Source organism: Bidens hawaiensis, unplaced genomic scaffold (genome assembly GCF_021521415.1).
Source record: "Bidens hawaiensis isolate Kalapana, Puna unplaced genomic scaffold, B.hawaiensis_p1.1 tig00035895_1, whole genome shotgun sequence".
NCBI classification, from domain to species: domain Eukaryota; kingdom Viridiplantae; phylum Streptophyta; class Magnoliopsida; order Asterales; family Asteraceae; genus Bidens; species Bidens hawaiensis.
Window position 1 is genome coordinate 129,659 of NW_027496242.1, and position 24,880 is coordinate 154,538.

Sequence of the window (24,880 nt, forward strand, 5' to 3'; positions counted from 1 at the left end):
CATTATCATAAGGACCGCAACATGTCACCATCATGAGGAAAACCTCCCAAAACTCAAAGACAATAAAGACAAGGCCAAAGAAAAGGGAAAAAACCGCCCCATGACCTAACACACCTCATAAAGTCCAGCGCTCCACCTAGACGCTTGCGCGCCCAGGAGCAACGCTGGACTTGGGGGGCTTGTAGGGGTATGGTACTAAACCCGGTTTTACGACCCTAAATTTATTATGTTTGGCTTATTTTATTATATGGACTAATACAATGTTATTGGGCTGAGGGGGTTTTGTGGAGGTAACCCTAACTGGGCTAGGCCCATTAGGGTACCATGATGGTGGCCATGAGACTCTCTATATAAGGAGGTCTCCACCTCCTTATTAAGGGGTCATGCTCAATAAGAGCCACCACCACTTTTTTATGTCTGTAAACAAGAGATCTTTGAGATTTCTTAGCAGTCACCTCCACACCCCCGAAAAACCATTGCAGGTCTCAAGCAACCGGAGAAGAAGATCAAGACGTGGTTCGTTCATCTCGAAAATCCGTGGAAACATCGTCATGGATCAGGTCAGATTCATTTCATGCTTCGACAACAACAAATCAGAAAACATCTTATTTGATACATATTCATATATGCACTTGGACTACAATATACTTTACCTTATAACAATAAGAAGATGAATCTATAGAAGCTTAGACAATATCCGTTTTCATGTTTTAGACATTAACAAGTTGTTCTACATTCACCGGAGTTGTAACTTGTTGCCGTCCGTTGTAGATTAGGTTAGCAAAGATACTAGAAGTGTGTTCAGTAGGATGGAAAATATCCCAAAATAGATGGTTTTCCCTGTTCGGGCAAAAAGTTGAATTTGGGCCGTAAGGGCCGTCGGCTTTTAGGTTGCCAAGTCCGCAACATGCTTCTTTCACCTCAGTGATTCCTATGAACCAAAAATAAATAAGAGAAAACTTTTGTAATTCATATTGCATAGGTGCCACAATGGTGATGTTTCCATGCCCATTTGGCAACTGCCCAACCCTTTTATCTTTCTTACCGTACTCTACCTTACTGATAATTTCTCTTTTCTTAATTGTTTCCAATGTGGTAAGGTTTAAATGTGAAAATAAAAGAGAAAAGAAAACTCTCTACGCATACAATGAATTGAAGGGTTTCACATTTCATACCAAAGAACATGCGTTATTGTGAAATATAAGATGTGATGGTGGGTACAGGTACTCATGCTAAGTGATTAATTATATATAAATTATTAATCAAAAGCTACACAACACATTGGCCCGCGCCCGCGGTGGGCGTCACGCCGTTGCCCCCGCACCCTTGATCATGCCTTTGTGTGGTGGTGTGTAGCGCCCAAAAGTTTCACGCCCCTTTTGAGGTGTCCACAATGGATGGCCTAAAACCAACCTTCTCTCTCCACCCTCCACTCTCTACATCACCCTCTCACATTCTTGTTTTTAAGTAGTTTGGCAAGAACTTTCTTAAAATCTCTCGCATTCATATTACCATCTCTCTTCTTCAACTGACCTTTCTATCTTCCTAAAAATACCTGAAGCAACCCATTGTAGATTTTCTAAAAAACGCAAGTGTATGTTATTATGTAGATAAAAATGCAAGATGTCGATGATTAAGTACCGTAAGTTTCAGGATGTTGGATTAGGTTATCCATAACATTGTATGTATCAAAATAAGAGTAGCTAATATCCGGTGATTCTGTTTTTAACTCTTGTAGCAAAGCTTTTAGACCGTTATTATACTTCATTGACCAATAATTTGCTTCGACGTTACAGTCGCTAGTGGTGTTCTCCTTTCTTAGTGCCGGACAACAACCAAGCATTGCAACTCCACTCACCACAAATTTACGGGCTCCCATCTTATATAATCTCTACAACCAAATCAAATCAAACATCTTTATGTTGGAAATGGATTGCATATCCATTCAAAAGCATACTAAAACCCCCAATTTGCAAGATTAAACGTGTTCAACTATCAAATATTTGGCATTTCTTGTTCATGATCATAAACTTTACGAAGTGTAGTTGTTTCTTACCTTTGACAATCCTTTGAGGGTTGAAACCATGAGATCAACATATTGTTGTGGTGTATATTCTTTAGAGACTTTGGATGTTTTGTTGAAGTAGCCGAATAGATCGTTGCTTCCGATGACAACTAGAAATAGGGACTTGGATAAATGGGCTTGGGCTTGGGCTTGATCTAAGCCCAACCGTAGAAGTAATTGGTTATGGACTAATGAGTAATAGTCCACCTGTGTTGTTAATGAAATGGATTGCCCCTGTAGTTTAATATAAATATAATTATTAGTGTATAAGCTTTAGGTGTTGACTTTCTCATCCGTTGGACGGGTGCCCTACGGGTAAACTACTAGTTGGCATGGAAGAAGTAAAAGTTCTTTGTTCTACATATCACTATAGTTTAAATAAATGTTGTATTTATTCATAAAATCTAAAAATCTATAATAAATCTTGGTAGACTGGCTATAGCCGAATACTATATACAATTTATATGCACACTACTTGTTACATAAGATTTATAAATATTACTACTGTTATTTCACAATTATGGAAAATAAAATGTGACGATTTTTTTTAGTAGATTTATTTTTTTATTATGATTTTCATTACGGAGGATTAGTTGTGAGTTGTGACAAAAACTTAGTTGTATGGGTTTTTGATTGTTATAAAGTACTTATGAACAAACACTAATATTTAATCACAGCGCGGGGATAGCTCAGTTGGGAGAGCGTCAGATTGAAGATTTGAAGGTCACGTGTTTGATCCACGTTCACCGCATTTTTGCAACCAACACATTTTATTTGTGTTTTGATTTATCTATACGCTTATGAATAAAAAACTGAAAAGAAAAATACTCTTAGGTGCTGTTTGTTTTTTAAGACAAAAACTGTTTGCAATCTGATTTCATCTGATTTCATGTCTTCTTAGGTGTTGTTTGTTTTTGAAGACAAAAACTGTCTGCAATCTGATTTCATGTCTGTAACTGAAGATGTGGTCTGAAGGTTTGCAATATGAAAATATAATAACTGAAGATGTGGTCTGAAGGTGTGCAACCTAAGAAAGATACTCTTAGGTATCGTCTGCATAAGCTGAAAATTAGTTACCTATCATACATATCACAGTAGATAGAAGTCATTTAACGTCTGTAGACTAGTAAAATAGTTGGTGGTGGGCGGTGGACGGTGGTGGTGATGGACGGTGATGGTGGTAGGTGGTGGTGGCGGACGGTGGGTGGTGGTGGTGATGGACGGTGATGGTGGTGGGTGGTCAACGGTGTTGGTGGCGGATGGTAGGTGGTAATGGTGGGTGGCGGCGGCAGACGGTGGGTGGTGGTAGTGGACGATGGTTGTGGCCAACGGGTGGGTGGTGGTTGTGATGGACGATGGTGGCGGATGGTGTTGGTGGCGGATGGTAGGTGGTGGTGGTGGCAGACGGTGGGTGGTGGTAGTGGATGATGGTTGTGGCCGATGAGTGGGTGGTGGTGGTAGTGGATGGTGGGTGGTGGCGGTGATGGACGGTGGTGGTGGCGGACAGTGGGTGGTGGTGGACGGTGGTGGTGGTGGCGGCGTATGATGGGTGGTTGTGGTGTTGGACATTAGGTGTTGGTAGGATATTAAGAAGTGTGAAGATTTATGAAGAAGTTAAACAATAGCTTCTTTTTTAAGAACAGTTTTCAGAAACTTATGTCTGAACGCTCACTTTAAAACCTTATAAAATTTTTAGGCATAATAATAATTAGTGTTAATGGTGTTGGTAGTTTGTTGAATTTACAACTCGATCAAGACTTGTATATTTATTTTCTGCTGTATCATGTTGTGTCGCGTAAGAAGCCTTTATGATTCTGTCGTGTTTCGAGATGAAGTGTTAAATATTAATATGTGAAACTGCATGAACATGACTTCTATATTTGTTTTTGTTGTATCATATATATTTGTGACTTGCTAGAATCCCTTTTAATCGTATCATGTTTTGGGCCAACATTTTTAAATTTCGTTTGTGAATGTATGGTTGTCACGCATACAACTTAAATGTGAAACCTATTAAAACGACGTAGTTTTGATTTAACCTTATTAAAAGATAAATTAAACATTTTAATTTTCAATTTCATCTCCATTAATTAAGCATCCTTGTTATTTCATCTCCTTTAATCAGCGCCAAGAATAAAATAGTAAAGAAAAGGATTGGAAGTCGTGATGTAATTTGTTTTTGATGTAATGTTATAGGCGGCCCCTTCTCTCCGTATTAGAGATTAGGTGGTTTTCGCTTGTGTTTCAATGAATTTACTTCTCAAAAAAAAATAAAAAAATAAAATCAACAATTTTCTGTTCGTGCTCCAGTTACAGATGAAAACTGAGAAGGCCATCATTGAAAATGTGAAATCCTCATTGTACATAGTGAAAAAAAATCAAACAGATGTAACATCACGAAAATTTTGGACAATTTTTGACAAATAATAAAATTAAGGGACTAAATATATTCATGTGACATTCGTCAATTTCGGGTCTTGTTTGTATTCGTTTTTGTATTTGTTTATTATGTAAACCGACCCGATTTGTAAACCGAAGCTTATGTTATAATCAAAATGATGGATTTATGTTATAATATTGTTTCACACTTGTTGGGTCTTGAAAACATCCTATTTTTATTTTTATTTATTTATTTATTATTTATTTATTTATTTATTTATTTTTTTGTTGTTTTGTGTTTTTGTCTTGATCCATTTTGCATGAAAACTCTTGTGTCTCACACCCATATTTGACCACCAACATTACCCTATATATACACCACCTTTCCTCTTCATTTTCCCTTGCTACAACTCCAAAAAAAAAAAACTCTCTCAAACATCAAAGATTCAAGGTTATCTTCTTAAGTGTTCTTGAAGGATTTTGGTCTTTCATCTTAATTAGTTTATGTAGCCTTATTAATACTTGTTTATGGTTGTGCAACATATATATAATATACACCCCTTGTTTACCTTTGGTAGTTACTTCTCTGATTCCGGTCGGTGAGGTTTCGGACCCCATAAGGCAAGGCTTCATGGAGGACTTCGTGTCCTTGATATATATACATCTATATAACTTGTTCATACATATTAATCTTGCTTATTTTAGTTTGTTGGTCATGTTTACAAGTTCCATAGTTATGGGTTTTTAAGAGTCTATTCTTCGGTTTAACCGTAAATAGCTCTAAACCGTAAACCGAACTTTGTTACTAGTTTTGTGTGTTTAAACATACTTAGTGTTAGATCTAAGTTTCTAAAATCATTTTTACAAATTCTATGGTTATGGGTTTGTAGAATCTTACCTCGGTCTTAACCCGAAACACGATCCGAACCGAAAACCGAACTTTTGTTTAAAGACTTTATTGTTAACTTTTGGTATTTTTTTATTTGTACATTATTATACAAGTTATTTAGTGTTTGGACATGTGGAAACCATCTATGAACTTGTTGTGAGATGGAAACCGAACCAAACCGATTCTTGCTCGCTTAAGACACACAAGTGTGTTTTTTTTAGCCATCAAGACTTGTATATGTCTTTAAAAATAGTTACAAATTGACTTTTAAATATTTTCTTAAGTACTTGGAAATGTTGGATCCAACTTGATCTCATAACAAAGTTTGGACCGACAAAACCGAACACTCGCTTAACGTGCGTTGTTAGTTCTAAAACAATGGAACTACATACTTGGTTAAGTCTTATTAAATTTTATTGAGTTATCTCATAACATTCAATATTTTGGAAAGTTGACTTTGGGTTTGACCAATTATCAAGACCCGAACCGACAACCCGAACACTCGATAAAAAAAACCAGTTTTAGTATCTTTATTCCAAAGGGATTTGCATTCTTGCATTTTACCCACCTTATTACTTAACATATGTTGAGTAAATATTAAGGTTATATACTTTAACCCGGTTTCGAGCAAACTTACATTTTTAAAGGGTTATTATTATAAATTCTTAAATAGTCACATTTTAAACCTTGAACTTTAATTATTTACATTTCTCAACATTTATTTTGTTTAAATACCTTCAAGACAACCCTTCTAAATTCAAAACTTCTTTTCTTTTTAGGCATTGTGCGTTAAACTCGTCGTTCCGACAAATCTCCAAATTATCATCTTCCAAGTTTACTACTTGAAGGTGAGTACTTCATACCCCATTTTCCATCTTTTATTTTGGGGGTGACATTTCATACTTATTCAACAAAATGCTTTATATTTGAATCTTAAACCACATACGTAGTTGTATACTTTACCTAAATAATTGCTCGATTTGGTGTTCCATGCTTATATGCCTATGTGTTTATCGCTTTTGGTTGGTGGAACTATAAAATCCTAGACTATTTGACATCCCCTTATAGCAAGGTGTCGTTAACGTAATGCAATTAACGATAACTATAAAATCCTGGACTATTTGGCATCCCCTTATAGCTAGGTGTCGCTAATGTGTTTAGCGATATCTATTTATCCAAATTACCACTTTTATTTATCGTTTCGTATGCAAGTTTTGTGGCTATCTTTATTACATACTAATATGATTAAACTTATGAATTGCTCACCGACCTTTGTGTTGACAAACTTTATTTTATGAAATGTTGCAGGTTTGCATCTTGGTTGATTTATGATTGTGAAGAAAACGACATCAAAGACCTTAGGATATTAGTAAAAATGAACAATATCAATTTGCCATATTTTGTGATATCTTTTTTATGGTTATTTTATGGATAATTGTTATGTGACATTTTCGATGTTGTGAAATGAAATGAGTTTATTAAATAATGTCACTTTAATTAGTGTCATGTGCTTATGGACAATCGTTACACCTCGGCATGTTCCGCCGCCTTTGGTCGGGGTGTGACAATTCATGGTAAAAGTAAAGAGAAAAATAAGACAAAGAAGGGAAGTAGTTTATATTAAGGGAATGAAAAGTAGTTTATATTAAGGGAATTCAGTAAGGATACTCCACCCCACATCGGAAGAAGAAAGAAATATAAAGCACTTTATAAGGAAAGAACATTCCATGGAAATGTTCTTATGTGGCCAACCACTCTCCTTAGTCCTAGCGAAGGGTGCGAAGCACCCGACGCGCACGAGCACGGGCGATGGGCGCTTTGATGGCGCACTTCGCACGCTCGCATCGCCGCGAGCCGCCTTTGTATTTTTGGATGATGAGACGAAATCAAGATATGGCAAGTTACCAAAAGATCAGGGACCAAAAATGAACAGAATTGAAGTTTTGCATCTTTGTGATACGTGAAGAATCTGGGTTGCATCTTCGCGTAATACCGTGGCGACACGTGGCAAGCCTACACTGCGACTCAGCGAAGCTAGTGCATCTTCGCGATACGCGAAGATGCAGGAAAATTTCTATAATAGGCCGGCGATGGGGGTGGTCCTCATTCATCCAACTCACACTCCCAATCACACATTACCTTGATAAGCGTGCCACGACCCTGATATGGCGATATCCCGACAAGTCTTACCTCGAAATGCGTGCCATAACTCTACTTAGTTACTCTCTCTCGACCTCCCTCCAAGTAGAAGTGCGGTCCAAGTAGAGCATAGGCGTTTCGAGTAATAAGCCATTCAAGGTAGGGGTTCTGTCCGATTATTATATTATAAATGGCTTAGACCCTAGTAAGGGATATAGCCTGTACCTTGATTTTATAAAGTGGAAATGAGATTCCATAAAGTCTAGATTATAGATAAAATAATACTTCTTTATTATATATAAAGATTTTATTAAGTATTTCTTATAATAAAAGAAAGTTGAAATATATATTCCTTCACGAAGAAGAAACAAAGGTTTATAAGTGATTGACAAGAAAGGACTAGAGGTCCTTATATTTATAAAGAGATAAAATGTCAAGGTAAATGTTATGCAATCGGACTAAAGGTCTGAAGCTAGATCGTTGATCTAGTACTTATAAAATGTTATTCTCGTACTGTAGGTCCAAGGTAAAGAGACAAATTGGTGAGAAACACCAACCAAGAAGAAAGGTGAATACGTCCAACTTTTTATAAAACAAGTCTTGAATGTTTGCATGGGATTAAATCCCTAAAACTTTATAAACAAAAGTAATGCTGGCCATCAGGCTATTGTATACGTTTGTCTAGATCCTTACATATGTGGATAGACGGTGGGCACACCGCACCACACTTGCTAATACCTCCGCCACGTTGGGCCGGACCTAAGTAATGTCCGAGAGGGGATTATCTCGTGTATATTGATAGTTGCTAAGACCTCGATGCTGCGGTATCGCTGAGAGGTTTCAAGTATAACTGGAGGTTTATAATAGTATATTTAACTTGGTTGTTTCCTAAGCCACGATGGGCCGGGTCATAAGATACCCGAGGGGATAACCAAGTAACTTAAATGTTTTGTGTCAGCGTGTTCACCAGCATGTGTTGCTGACGTATTTTTATAACTGTTTTACAGGTAATGGAGAATAGGTGTTTGGAGAATAAGGGTAGCCGTTAGACGATCTGATGGCTCAATGGATGTTTTATAAATAAAATAATGTGAAACATGGTTTTGTAATCCAAACACTTATGTACAAATTAACGGGTGTTTTAAAATCCTGTCTTTTAAATATAATAATATTTTATTAAAGTCTTCCGCTTTACAACCTTAAACTCTGATATATTTACAAAACAGGTACCAACGTTGGGTGTCACGCACAGGCCCTAAGCCGGGGTGTGACAAGTGTTGGTATCAGAGTCATCGATCTTAGCGAATTAGGTATATAAGTATACCTAAGTTTTGATCAGAGATAAGTTTCAATATTTATTATGTTATTATATAAGGATAAGATAGGTTGGTATTCTTTCCTATCTCTTATTATTCTAATCTTTTCTATCCCTTATCATTCTTATCCTCATAGATGTCGATATTCAAGAAGATGATAGAATCCTTCTACGAAGAGATGAGACAAGCAGGCCATCCAGAACCCATCGTTCCTCCCGATGGTTAAAGTGATGAATACTATGCTAACTTCTTCGACCAGGACAGACCCATTACACCAGTGGTCCCATATGGGAATCAACCCATTTACTTCCCAGGCACAGAGAAAATGCCAATCAACATTCCAAGTGATCCACCAACCCCAAGGAATCATCCTTCCAATAACATGGAGGTTGACGAACCAGCTAAGTCCAATCCTAAGGAGGGTACCCCAAGTTGGATGCAGATTTACTCTAACCTAAGAACCCCAGTCTACAACCCCACAGATTCTCCTCATTCTGTTTCAGGTCCATCAAGGAGACCCAAGATGAGAGTGATCAACCGGAGGCCATTCGGATTAAGGTGAATCAAAGTAATGTGGAAGTTGAACCAGAAGAAGACCCCGAGGAGGAAGTTGAAGAGGAGTCGGAAGAAGAACCAGAAGAAGAATCGGGAGAAGACCCGGAAGAAGATCCAGAGGAAGAGGTTTCAAAGGAGATGAGCATTGATGAGAAAAACCCTGAGGTGCAAAACCACCCAGGATGTGACTGTCCACCGAGTATGGGCTGCCAGCAACCATTGTTTCACCTGTCCCCTCATTGTGATCCACAAGACCCATATGTCCAGGCACACACAGGTAGTTTTCCACCCTTTACTGGTGTCGTTCCAACCATCTCGGAACAAGCGGAGGAAATCAGGCAGCAAGAAGAGGCTGCAGAAGTTTTTCACAACATGCTAGTTTAATCCAGTCCACCACCGCCGTATCCAAGAAACCATTATGACATAGTCATGATGGGGTATCGTGATCCACCGCCCCAGTATGGATATCCAAGTCTCATCCCTCAGTCCCAAGAAGAGCATTTGGATCGGGCACTGCATGAGACGGATGAAATGCGGAAAAAGTTGGTTACGGAAAGTAGCAAGAAGAAGAAAGCGGAGAAGAAGTTACTACACAAGTGTAGTAATTTGAAGAAGATAATCAAGAAATACATGAATGATTGAAGATCTCATTCTGTTGTAACCATACCGTTTGTTCCCTGTTCTGTTGTGGTTCTATCGTTTGTTCCTTGTTCCGTTGTAGTAGTATCGGTTGTTTCTAGAATAAAGTCTGTAGTATTTGTGATGGTATCGTTGTTCTTAGAGTTCATGGTAATAGGAGTTGTCATAATGTACTCCTGTTTGTGAGATAAATAAAAACTTTTAAGTAATGAGTCAATTTCCTTATAATTTCAGATTGTCGAAACAAAGTAATCCATCCCAAAATAAGGAAGCTTCAAATGCTAAAAGCAACCAATCGAAAACTGAGCCTGCTCAAGGAAACCATGAGCAGTTGATAACCAAAATGCAAGAAATGATCAATGCCATGAATACCTTATTACCCGCTATGAAAGAAAAATCTGTCCATCAAAATGAAAACCAACAACCTAGTAAGTCTGTCAAATCCAAATCCCGTCCTAATCCTACCCCTCAAGACGAAGGAAGTGATCAAGGATCAACCAATGGTGAAAAGATCCACCAAACCTTTAAGAAAAAGTTACGAATTGAAGGTTGTTTGTTTGAAGATTTTAAGAATTGTGGGCCAAAAGAATTTTATGGCGAAAAAGGAGCCATAGCCGCCATAAGATGGCTCGAAGAAATGGAATCAATTGTTATAATAAGCAAATGTACTGAGGAGGAAAAGATTCAGTACATGGCACAGATGTTTAAAGGAGCCTTAGAGTGGTGGAACATTCTGTTGATGACAAGAGGTAGGAGAACCATGTACCAGTTGACGTGGGAAGAGTTTAAAGATCTGGTGTTACAGAAGTATTGTCCAATGCATGAGGCTGACTTAATCCAAACCAAGTTTCTTAATCACAAAGTGGTCGGGACTAATCTGAGAGACTACAATACCAAGTTTCAAGAATATTGTAGACTTGTGCCTCAGTTGGTAACACCCGAATCAAACAAGGTAACCCGCTACATATGGGGTTTACCTAGAGAGACAAGAGACATGGTAAGGTCTCATCTACCGCAGACTGCCGAATCCGCCATGGAGTTAGCTGGTTATTTGATGAACGGTTTGATTCGTAACAAGGAAGAGGACAAAAAGGAATACTCAACAAATGACAAGAAAGGAAAGAGAAATAATCCTTACAAGGGAAAAGATGTAGATAGAAGGAGGGGTGGTTTCAATTCCAACTACCCGTTGTGCAAGATTTGTAAGAGACATCACTCGGGTCGATTCTGGTTTGCAGTATTTTCACCCATCATCCGTGATACATGCAAGAAGCCAGGATATGCCACTGCTGATTGTTGGAAGAACAAGATGACTTGCTTCAATTGCAAGGAAATGGGGCATCTTAGTTTTGAATGTCCTAAGAAGAATGTTGCTGGGAGTGGCGGTATTGGAGGTGCTGGGGGAAGAGACACCAAGAATGAAGGAAAGAAGAGGAATGCTCGAGTCTTTGTACTCGACACCAAGAAGGCCGCATACATACCGGAAACCATCACAGGTACGTTCTTAGTTAATAACGTTTACGCAAGAGTTTTATTTGATTCTGGTGCAAATCAAAGTTTTATAGATTATAAATTTTGTAGTCTATTAAACGAACCTTTAAAGAAATTAAATAAAACCATAAACGTCGAAACGGCCAGTGGTGAGATAGTCAAAATGTCTGAAACCTTAGAAAATGGAAAGATTTTGTTAGCAGGCTACGTCATACCTGTACAATTACTGCCTATGACATTAGCAGGCTTTGATATAGTTCTAGGTATGGATTGGTTATCCGACAGCCATGCTCATATCATTTGCAATAAGAAAACCATAGAACTTCAAGCCCCTAACAAGCGAATAATTCAAATCGCTGGCGAAAAAGATGCTGGTCATGTTAGCATAATCTTCATGATGAAAGCTAACAAATGCTTAAACCAAGGATGTTTAGCTTTTATGGCTTATGTGACGGAAGAATCAAAACCGAAGGAAATCAAAGATGTGCCCATAGTATCCGAATTTTCTGATGTCTTTCCAGATGAACTTTCAGGAATCTCATCCAATCGAGAATGCGAATTCAGAATAGATTTAATGCCGGGAACAGCTCCAATAGCCAAATCCCCCTATCGTTTGGCTCCGACGGAAATGAAGGAATTAAAGAAACAACTGGATGAGTTGTTAGAGAAAGAGTTTATTCGCCCAAGTTCATCACCTTGGGGAGCTCCAATTTTATTCGTCAAGAAGAAAGATGGTTCCATGAGAATGTGTATCGATTACAGAGACTTGAACAAAGTAACTATTAAGAATCGATATCCGCTACCTAGAATTGATGACCTATTCGATCAATTGCAAGGAGCGAGTTTCTTTTCGAAAATAGATTTACGTTATGGGTATCATCAGTTGAAAGTTCAAGAAGAAGATATTCCAAAGACAGCTTTCCGAACAAGGTACGGACATTATGAGTTCACCGTGATGCCATTTGCACTCACTAATGCCCCAGCCGCTTTTATGGACTTGATGAACAGATTTTGTAAGCCTTATTTACATAAATTTGTAATCGTATTCATCGACGATATACTTATTTATTCTAAATCGAAAAAATATCTATAAAATAATCAGAAATACCGAATTTAACCACGAAATCACTGTGAATTCGGTTTTTATTTAGGAATGTAACCGTTACATTGGTTGCGTTGACCACACAAGGTTTGGTGTCACATGACGTACGGTTTCGCTTTGGCCTATAAGTTTAAACATTGTGGTCGGAATCCTCTAGGCCCGAATCATAGCGTTCTCCCCCTTCTAGTTACAACGAAATCTCATCATATGTTCAAGCCTTAAGAACAGAGGAGTAAAAATTGTGGGAATTCTTAAGGAACTTCCCAAAATGAAATAATAAAATCAGGTTTTTGGAAATGATTTTGAGAACGAGGCGTAGCCTCAGATTATGGTGTGTCTTGCGTACAATAATAACAATAAAATAATTAATAATTAAGCTATGAACAAAAATTTAAACAAGTAGGGCACATGCATGAACACGTATAGAGACCCTAAAGCATACTACTAGGTCGTTGTGTCAAACCATCTATCTTATAGCCTTCGGCTCTGATACCAATCTGTCACACCCCAAACTAATGACGAAACATGCCGGGGCACGACATAATTTGTATCATAGCTCAAAGACACTAAAAATAATAATAAGTGTCAATATCTAATTTATTTATTTCAATCATTGTACGAGCGCATCACAAATCATCCAAACCTATTACATAAAACTAAAACATATAAATTGTTCTTTATTTTAATAAAACCTAAAGTCCAACTAAGTCTTGCATCTTCAATTCATCCAAATAGCTACCTGCGATATGCGTAAAAATAGATTTATTTTGTCAACATAATGTTGAGCAAGTAATCACAATTTGTGATACATATAATGGTAAAAAAAATGACAATTCTTTGCGATAATGTGAATTACTTCAACTAGCATAACAATAATATAAAAAAATTGTCTTTTCACTCGAATCACATAGATAACGAGCTACTCTGACGGCGTATGATCATACTATGAGGATGAGATACCAACCAATCATAAAAACTGTAACCACATAGTCATATAACATTTAGCAGCTAATCGAGCAATATCACAACTACGCAAATAGTGGAATTGTGTTTTGGAGTATATACTTGTATAATAAATAAATAATAAAGTTTTATACGCATAAAGCCCCCAAAATGTAAAACGGTAAAAAGAGGGGTGTGAATTACTCACCTTGATAATGTGCTAGGAATTTCCCATGCAGATGCACATGGATAATAAAGTCGTGTCTTACGCGATAACTTAATTGAAGGGTAGCAAAACCTATAAACGGAATTCTTGCGCTAAAAATAAACGTTGCGGAACCTATAATTAATATTTTGATTTAGAAGCCAATTCACTTCTATCGTTCAAGTGAAGATCTTAAACAGTTTATATTTAAAACAATATATATATATATATGTAGTATGTATGTATATTTGTCTTTTTAACCTTTTTCGTATATAAAAAAAATAAGCTCTAACACTTATTTAATTTTGAAATAAATTACAAGATTTCTTTTAAAATTCTATAAAAGAAACATGTTTACAAACTCCTTATTAAATAAAAAAAAACAATAACAATAGTTCTTAATAAATAAAATCGGTTAAGTGTCCATATGTTAGAAACAAAACTGATGGACATAACTATTAATTTGTCATGTTTGTGGATTAAGAACAAACAACAGTTCTTTTTCATTCAGAAAATCCCTACAACCCATACAAATTTCAACCCAAAATTCGATCTCTACACTAACGTTAATGAATGGAGCAATAGAGCTTTTATTCGGAATATGAGAGCAAGTATGTTTGTGTAAATACCTTATCTTGATTTGGTCGGTTCGATGACTGGTGAGCTTGGCCGGAAAGAGAACAACCTATCGGCGGTAGTGAAGGTTTCATGATAATAGAAAGCGACTTCGAGTGAGGGGTATGATTTTCAAGTTGGGTATCCTAAAAAAAAACAAGTGTGACGGTCAGATTATATAGGTTTAAGAAAAAAGAAAAACCGCTTTTCACAAATTTGGTAAATACCGAAATCTTCGGTCGATGAATCGGTGTTAAATGTGCGCCTATAACTTCTAAAAATGTTGGCGTTAAGTTTGTTAGAATATCTCGAGTCAAAAGGCGAAATCAATTTGTCATTACGGTCATTGATCTTGTCCTTATTGCTTGTCGGAAAACACGGGTTGACAAATGGATTTGTCGTCAAAGGAAAACATTATAGAACATGACAGGGAAGGTGCAAATTCAATTCAATGTTTCACTTTGAACCCCTAACTTTTAACCATTTAAACTTAAACCTTTTATTTTAATATAATTGTACAAATTCTTTGTCTTTTTTTTTTCCTTTTGTTTTATTAACAGTAATTTAACAAGATGTTTTATAACTAAGTCAACGTTTAAAAACGAACACGTTCGGTTATGAGTAGGTAACTTGAAATCAAAATTTAAATAAATAAATATATATATATATATATATATATATAAACATACATACGCACAATAGAAATGGACTAAGAACAGATTTTATGGACTAGCAACATGAGTCGAATTCCAAATTCAATAATAATAATAATAATAATAATAATAATAATAAACTAACAAACCTGGATCGGGTTTACAATAAAAATACGAATACGAAAAAAACCGAAATGTTACAAGAAGGAACTTAACATGCGTCAAAGAAGATGGATGGACACTTTAAACGATTATGATTGTGAAATCATCTATCACGAAGGAAAAGCAAATGTTGTAGCTGACGCATTGAGCCGAAAAGAACATGAGAAGCCCAAAAGGGTTCGAGCTTTGAGATTAGAACTACAAATAGATCTAATCGAACAAATCAAGAAAGCTCAGAAACAAGCAATTGAAGAAAACCAAATCTCTGAAGAAAAGTGTAACGGCACCATTGATTCTTTGGTAAAAGGAGACGACGACATACTCAGACTTGGAAACCGAATTTGGATACCGATTATTGGTGATTTACGTGAAAAGATTATGAGTGAAGCTCATAAATCAAAGTACATGATGCATCCCGGTAGTGATAAAATGTATCAAAATCTTAGGCCGAACTACCGGTGGAATGGGATGAAGAGAGATATTGCTTTATATGTTGCTAAGTGCTTAACATGTTTACAAGTCAAGGCAGAACATCAAAAGCCTTCAGGTTTACTCCAACAACCTCAACTTCCTGTATGGAAATGGGAGATGATAACAATGGATTTCATTACGAAACTCCCTAAAACTACCCGACAACACAATGCTATTTGGGTAATCATTGATAGGTTAACTAAATCCGCTCATTTCTTGCTTATCAATGTGAAAGACCCCGAACCTCGGGAATCCTACAGTTGGTAATCATATCCAAAAATTCTCAAAAATTCAAAACCAAACATGTTCATCTTATTAAAATCAGTTCAGAGTAATTAAACAGCGGAATAATAAACATCAAATTCCCAAAAACCAAGAAAAGTGCCCAAAACCAAAATTTAAAAGCTTATAGTAATTAATTAAAAGAAACAGTTTGCGTTATTAATTTTTCGACTAGATGTGCCTTCAACCGTCCGAGTAGTCTCTAGCACGTCTAAGCGGAAATCTCTAATCCTTAACCTGAAAGTCAATTTAACATACACACAAAGTCAGCTTGAGCTGAGTGAGTTCAAGTTTTTGATAAGTAACATTCATTAAACAATTTAATCCCATAAGCATAAAAATGTAGGAGAAAATCATAAGTAAATAGATATATAACTTTCCTTGGTCAAATAATAAGTCAATTAAATCATTAATAACTCTTCTTAATCAAATCATAAATAAATAAAATAATAAGTATATTTTCTTGATCAAACACGCAACACGGGCCTCCTCACCCTGGGTCTACCCCGAGTAATATATTTGACCCAGCCGCAGTTTAACAAAAACCAACAAAATCATGCAACACGAGCCTCCTAACCCCGAGTCATCCCAAGTAATATATTTGACTCGGTCACAGTTTAATAATACAAAAATCACGCAACACGAGCCTCCTCACCTCGGGTCGTCCCCGAGTAATACATTTGACTCGGTCACGGTTTAACATACCTAAACACATGATACGGATCTCCTCACCCCGGGTCTTCCCAAGTAATATATTTGACCCGACCACGGTTTACAGAACGGCGGGCCTCCTCACCCCGGGTCATCCCCAAGTAATATATTTGACCCGCCGGGACATAAACATGCAACACGGGCCTCCTCACCCCAGGTCCACCCCGAGTAATATATTTGACCCAGTCACAGTTTACCAACACATACACATTCACATACACACTTACATCCATCTAATTCAAACATTCAACCAAGCCATATCATCACATTCAATCCATAAATAATGGATAATCTAGGAATCAATACTAGGCCTAATAGCAACCTCGAGCCTAGACCACAAGTAATATGTATAACCTTAGGGAATATAAAATCATAAACGAGTCTACAATATCCTAAGGCATAAAATATAGTTCACACATATTTTCATAAATCCACATATACGAAAGAGGCTATGTAATACCAACCAAATAGTTTCAATGCGTAAAATCGGGTAGAATTTTTAATACGGTGTGCATGCTAGCCCAAAACGTAAAAAGAGTAAAAAGGGGCATCATGAACTCACCTGACACAACGCACGAATTCATCACGAGCTAGAGGACCCCTAAGTATCCCCAACCTCAAACGCTTGTCGGTTTACATACAAACATCACTAACGACATTGAAAGGACTCGTTTATCCTACAAGACGTTCTAGCATGGTTCGAGTTACCTAAAGCCTCGACCTCATCAAACTCATTCATAACAGCCCCCTCGGGCCTTAAGTTTACCAACACGACCCTTAGATACTCCCGGGAATAAAGAATTTCCAAATCACTCCCGGAAGCACTAGGTGATACTAACACGCGCGTTTAAGAGTTGTTTAAGCACTTAACATCCAACTCAGACCTGTGTGGACCTAATATGATAATTTCACAGCCAACAAGTCCACACGACGCTACACGAGTCAAATGGGTCGGTAACTCGCAAGTACAACGCACTAACTATTCAATAAACGCAAATGCGCGTTGTACCGACCCGTTTGAGTAACCGACAACCAATTCAGCCCCCATACTTATAAAAATGATTTTTCAACAGCCCGTAACCCGAACCAAGGTCACCCGAACTGAATTTGTCGTTAATTACTCCATACTCACGTTAAACGCAACAATTCGCTATTCTAGACAACCGAATATCCACTTTCAATCTACAACTAGTTGACCAATCAAACTAAAACTAATGAACATGATTTTTAAGTATGTTATATGGGGCTTACCTAGGAAGATTGTGGTTCAAGAACCTCAGCCGAAACAGCCCCGAAACAGCCCAATTGGACAGCCACTCGGTAAACTTAAAACAAGCGGTTTAACGACGAATAAACGAGCCATAAGGATGAATTAAGGTGAAAAAGAGTTGTAGACATCTAATACCGACCTGGAATTGAACGTTTGGAGGCCGGGTTGTGGCTGAATGCATGCAACAAGAGAAGGGGGGTCTAGGGGGTGCCGATCGGACTAATGCTAGGGGTTAGGGTTTATATTTTTTTTTATAAAATATTAGCAATATACATTCTAGCCCCTCCACTTTACTAATGGTTGAACTTGTAAGAAAATTTAAGTATGACCAGCTTACGAGGGTTGCAAGGAGCTCCCGGGAGAATGCCGGGTCAAGCCCGAAAGGTGTACACAACACTACAAGGTTAAACCTTTTATCGGAAATTTACGGACGTTACACAATGAATCTTATTCTATGGATAGATTGGCACGGATTTATGTGAACAACATCGTAGCATTACATGGTGTGCCATTATCTATCATATCTGACCGAGACAGTAGATTTACGTCTCATTTCTGGAATAGTTTCTAGCAAGCGTTAGGAACTAAGTTGAATCTTAGCACTGCTTATCATCCTCAAACTGATGGGCAGAGTGAAAGAACAATTCAAACGCTTGAAGACATGCTTCGAGCTTGTGTGATCGATTTAGGTGGATGTTGGGACGATCACCTGCCTCTAATGGAATTCTCGTATAATAACAGTTATCACACAAGTATTCAAGCCGCACCATTTGAAGCTTTGTATGGACGGAAATGTAGAACACCTGTATGTTGGTCCGAAACAGGAGATAATCAAATATCTGGACCCGAAGTAGTCCAAGAAACCACGGATAAAGTATTACAAATCCGTGAACGACTTAAGGCGGCAAGAGATCGACAAAAGAGCTATGCAGACGTCCGCCGTAAGCCGTTGGAATTTCATGTGGGCGATAAGGTTTTACTAAAAGTATCACCATGGAAAGGAGTTGTACGATTCAGCAAGAAAGGAAAGTTAAGTCCACGTTTCGTAGGACCATTTGAAGTACGAAACGAATCGGTACTGTCGCTTATCGCTTACGATTGCCAGAAGAGATGAAAGAAATACACGATGTATTTCACGTCTCTAACTTACGTAAATTTCTGGCTGACGAAACTTTAGCCATGCCCTTAAAGGATGTCGAAGTCAATGAAAATCTAAAATTTGTAGAACAACCCCTACAAGTTGAAGATTTTCAAGTCAAGCAACTTAAACGTCGAAGGCTAAAATTAGTCAAGATACGATGGAATTCTCGAAGAGGACCCTAGTTTACTTGGGAGTTAGAGTCAGAAATGAGAAGGAAATACCCCCCATCTGTTCTAAACGAATCTTGAGGACGAGATTCATTCTTAGGTGGGGAGGATGTAACATCACGAAAATTTTGGACAATTTTTGACAAATAATAAAATTAAGGGACTAAATATATTCATGGTAAAAGTAAAGAGAAAAATAAGACAAAGAAGGGAAGTAGTTTATATTAAGGGAATGAAGTAAGGATACTCCATCCCACATCGGAAGAATAAAGAAATATAAAGCACTTTATAAGGAAAGAACATTCCATGGAAATATTCTTATGTGGCCAACCACTCTCCTTAGTCCTAGCGGAGGGTGCGAAGCACCTGACGCGCACGGGCTCGGGCACGGGCGATGGGCACTTTGATGGCGCACTTCGCACGCTCGCATCGCCGCGAGCCACCTTTGTATTTTTGGATGATGAGACGAAATCAAGATATGGCAAGTTACCAAAAGATCAGGGACCAAAAATGAACAGAATTGAAGTTTTGCGTCTTCGCGATACGCGAAGAATCTGGGTTGCATCTTCGCGTATCGCGAAGATGCAGGACACGTGGCGATACCGTGGCGACACGTGGCAAGCCTACGTGGCGACTCAGCGAAGTTAGTGCATCTTCACGATACGCGAAGATGCAGGAAAATTTCTATAAATAGGCCGGCCATGGGGCTGGTCCTCATTCATCCAACTCACACTCCCAATCACACATTACCTCGATAAGCGTGCCACGACCCCGATATAGCGATATCCCGACAAGTCTTACCTTGAAATGCGTGCCATAACTCTACTTAGTTACTCTCTCTCGACCTCCCTCCAAGTAGAGCATAGGCGTTTCGAGTAATAAGCCATTCAAGGTAGGGGTTCTGCCTGATTATTATATTATAAATGGCTTAGACCCTAGTCAGGGATATAGCCTGTACCTTGATTTTATAAAGTGGAAATGAGATTTCATAAAGTCTAGATTATAGATAAAATAATACTTCTTTATTATATATAAAGATTTTATTAAGTATTTCTTATAATAAAAGAAAGTTGAAATATATATTCCTTCACGAAGAAGAAACAAAGGTTTATAAGTGATTAACAAGAAAGGACTAGAGGTCCTTATATTTATAAAGAGATAAAATGTCAAGGTAAATGTTATGCAATCGGACTAAAGGTCTGAAGCTAGATCGTTGATCTAATACTTATAAAATGTTATTCTCGTACTATAGGTCTGAGGTAACGAGACAAATTGGTGAGAAACACCAACCAAGAAGAAAGGTGAATACGTCCAACTTTTTATAAAACAAGTCTTGAATGTTTGCATGGGATTAAATCCCTAAAACTTTATAAACAAAAGTAATGCTGGCCATCAGGCTATTGTATATGTTTGTCTAGATCCTTACATATGTGGATAGACGGTGGGCACACCGCACCACACTTGCTAATACCTCCGCCACGTTGGGCCGGACCTAAGTAATGTCCGAGAGGGGATTATCTCGTGTATATTGATAGTTGCTAAGACCTCGATGCTGCGGTATCGCTGAGAGGTTTCAAGTATAACTGGAGGTTTATAATAGTATATTTAACTTGGTTGTTTCCTAAGCCACGATGGGCCGGGTCATAAGATACCCGAGGGGATAACCAAGTAACTTAAATGTTTTGTGTCAGCGTGTTCACCAGCATGTGTTGCTGACGTATTTTTATAACTGTTTTACAGGTAATGGAGAATAGGTGTTTGGAGAATAAGGGTAGCCGTTAGACGATCTGATGGCTCAATAGATGTTTTATAAATAAAATAATGTGAAACATGGCTTTGTAATCCAAACACTTATGTACAAATTAACGGATGTTTTAAAATCCCTTCTTTTAAATATAATAATATTTTATTAAAGTCTTCCGCTTTACAACCTTAAACTCTGATATATTTACAAAACAGGTACCAACGTTGGGTGTCACGTCCAGGCCCTGAGCCAGGGTGTGACAACAGAGGCTACCCTCAAAAAATAATCATCACAATACTGAAACTGTAAAAAAACAAAATCAACAAATTAAAATATCATATCATTACTCCTTCTGGTGGTCTTGTTCATCCCTCTTGTGGGGCTTCAAATTGTTGATTCGTTTTTTAATTTATCTTAATAGTTTTTTATTATAAACAGAGCCAACACAAATCAGTTTTAGATTAATTGTTCTAAGAAATAAACTGCAAGATTATCTCCATGATGCAAGAAAAATACTTTATGTGATGTATGATTGGCTAACTAATCTACAACATAAGAAGAATTTTAATCTATTTGTTGATCGATTGTGATGATATGCTGGATGATGGTAGAAAAGGTAGGGTTATGATCAATGAGGATTTAATCAGAGATGCAAAATTAGGGAGATGAAATAGGGAATTAACAGATCTAATAGATTTTTAGATGGATATAATCAAAACTACATCGTTTTGATAGGTTTTACATGTAAGTTGTATGCGTAACAGCCCTATATTCACTTTCCCCATTAAAGAATTGCTATAGTGATTTGGTAACTATATAAGACTATGTCCTCTATGTGTTCTAGTTGAGTGAAATGTTAATTTTTTTAAAGTGATGCTACGTAAATGTCACATATGTAAGTAAAGGTGGCTTCAGCTAGGCGTGTGATGAGAAAAATGATATACATGTGTATTCTTACAGAAAGTCCATTCGTTTCGACGAAGATTCTGACACCTCCGGATGCAAAACTGACTCCGTTAACCGGAGCATCTCTCCTTTTTGTCAAATCTAGAGACAGGTAAGCTGGTGCTGATGGTAATCTCACCTTTTCCGTTGTCAAATCAAAATTAAACACAAGTTAAAACTCAAAAAGGGGTAGCGGCGCAGCTTGTTGCCCGCTTGCCTTCTGTTTCGATGTAATCCAATAAACAATCAATAAATTTATTTAAAAAAAAAAAAAACACTTAACCTAAATTCGTTAACCTCAAATTTCCTAAATAATTAACCGCAACCCGAATAAAAAAACGTACCTAGAAAGTCCACTGCATTTTTTCCGTTACTGAACCGCCCGGTGGCTTCACCGGTAGGGAAATCGACGTCGTTGTGAGGAAAGTCAGCTCTGGCAGCAGACAGAGGCAAGTAATTATTGTTTCCAACGTCTACTAATGAGTCGCCGAATACGTACATTCCTGGAACCTATTTACACAAACCACGAGCTCCGAACAGGCAAACACAGAGAAACGATGACGTAATGAAGCCAAGTGAAGGCATGCTAATGGCAGCAGCCATGGCTAGTGTGTGTTAATGGAGGATGGGGGTTTATAAAGTGTGAGGAGATTAGGAGAATAAGTGATAACTGAATAAACGGTTCTGATTTTTAAGTTATACGATAAATTTATAAATTGTACATGTACATGTGGTGTTTTTTGACTTTTTATTCTTTTTCTAACGAAATTTTAAATATGTACCAGAAAATAACGGGTATGCTTTCCCTTATTTTAAATTGGATTCTCGTTAGGTTTATAAATAAACTAAACAGATATAAACGAACTTGTTCGTGTTTGTTCGTTAAACTTTAACCAAATAAACAAATACGCTTAAAAGAACAGATTTCTTGTCCATGTTCGTTCATTAATAAAATGAAATAGTTCAGAGCGCATGTACGCAAGGAATACACTCAAATTGTGTTATATGGTGTGCATGCACGCCCAACCGAAGTGAGCATACGCGAGTCAGGAGTAATAAGTTTATCAACCCAACTTAAATATTTTATTCACAGTGTGTGGTTACATATACTAAAGAAAAGACTAAGATCAAGGCTTAACAATAGGCCAAGATCAAGCAAAATAAAGACAAGTAATTAACTAGAAGTTACAAATCAATAAGTTACATATTTCAATTTGTATTCTAGTCTAATATGCTCCCGCAAGATGGACGGTCGTGAGAAAAGACATATCTTGTTAAAAAAGCCTTCGGCAGCGTCGCGTGTGGGTCTTCGGAAGGACTTTAGTGGTGGAGGGATAGTGGGGCGACGGAACAGTGCATCGCCTGAATATATTTTAGTTGTGGAGAGAACAGTGGGTCAACGGAACAGTGCATCGCCATAATATATTTTAGTTGTGGAGACAACAGTGGGTCGACGGAACAGTGCGTCGCCGAAAAATATTTTATTGGTGGAGGGGAACAGTGGGTCGACGGAACAGTGCGTCGACCGGAAGTATTTTAGAGGTGGTAGGGAACAGTGTTTCGACGGAACAGTGCGTCGCCGTAAAATATTTTAGTGGTAGAGGGGAATAGTGGCAGAATAGTGCGTCGTCGGAAATTGACGGAATAGTGCGTCGCCGGAAAATATTGTAGTGGTGGAAGTAAGTTTGATGGAGAAATTTGAGGAGGCAACAAGCTGTTAATTAATTTCAGTAGGTGGTGAAAACTGTTGCCGGAAGTTGGGATTGGAAAGAGCTCAACGGAGCACTTTAGGCTCTGATACCATAATAAGTTTATCAAACCAACTTAAATAATTTATTATCAGTGTGTGGTTACATATACTAGAGAAAAGACTAAGATCAAGGCTTAACAATAGGCCAAAATCAAGCAAAATAAAGACAAGTAATTAACATAGAAGTTACAAATCAATAAGTTACATATTTCAATTTATATTATAGTCTAATAAGGAGAAGTATACGAAAGTTAGTTATACTTAAAATAAATTTTCAAATTGTACGTGTTTGGTAATTTACACTTTCTTTTTCCTAACTTAACAATATAGATAACGGTGTTATGTTAAATGTCTTAAACGAGCCTTGATGAATCTCTAGTTTTCGGAACAATCCCTGTGTGTCTATTAAACTAAATAGGCCTGTTATTGATTGTGTTTGGGGTTACCTTACACGATTACACACAATTTATGAATCCTTAATTATGTTATATAGATTACAACAGTTTGTTGTAATCATCATAAAACTTATGAAATGCTTTTGCAATGTGTGAAGTTTGCAAAAATGTGGATGTTACATAAATCAGTCAAATGATAAGTTGAGATTGTGTTGCAAGGGATTTATGCTTTTAGGTAAAATTTGTAACGAGCCTCTTTTATCTTATGAATTCCAAACTACCAAAATAAATAAGATAAAACTTTTGAAATCCATATTATGATTAAGTCTTTACAACTATATGCTATTACAAAGATTGAAACAACTATAGTCAAAAACATATTGAACGATGACTATAAGAGCCTTGATTAAACGATGTTCAACAAACGTTGGTATGTTTACCTGTCACCTTTAGAAATCCTTCTGATAGTTGAGGTCATGTGATGTTGACAAAATCATCATATTGTTGATGTGTATCCCTTAAATCAGCCTTGTGGGGGCGGGGGAATTTGTTGAAAATTGATAGCCTAATAACGACTTGGATAATTGGGCCTGCGTTTCACCTGAGCCAACGATCGAATCAATTTGGTAATGAACTAAATTATTGTAATCCACTTGCTTTGTCAATGAAAATTATTTACTGCATGTTTTTGTGATGTTATTTTAGTTTAATGTCACTTTGGTAAATTAGAAGCGGGGATAGCTCAGTTGGGAGAGTGTCAGATCTGAAGGTCAAATGTTCGATCCATGTTCACCGCAGTTTGGCAAACTTTTATTTTGTTACTTGAAAGTTTAAACGCCCGAATTGAAGAAC

At 37.3% G+C, this 24,880-nt stretch overlaps 1 non-coding gene and 1 pseudogene across 1 annotated transcript; one reads left to right on the plus strand and one right to left on the minus strand.

Moving 5' to 3' along the window:
- Positions 1 to 710: 710 nt before the first annotated feature.
- On the minus strand, positions 711 to 22,486 carry LOC143587814 (GDSL esterase/lipase At5g55050-like; annotated as a pseudogene).
- Positions 2,744 to 2,816, plus strand: TRNAF-GAA (transfer RNA phenylalanine (anticodon GAA)). Its single transcript has one exon. It is a non-coding gene; the product is annotated as a tRNA-Phe (tRNA).
- Positions 22,487 to 24,880: the final 2,394 nt, after the last annotated feature.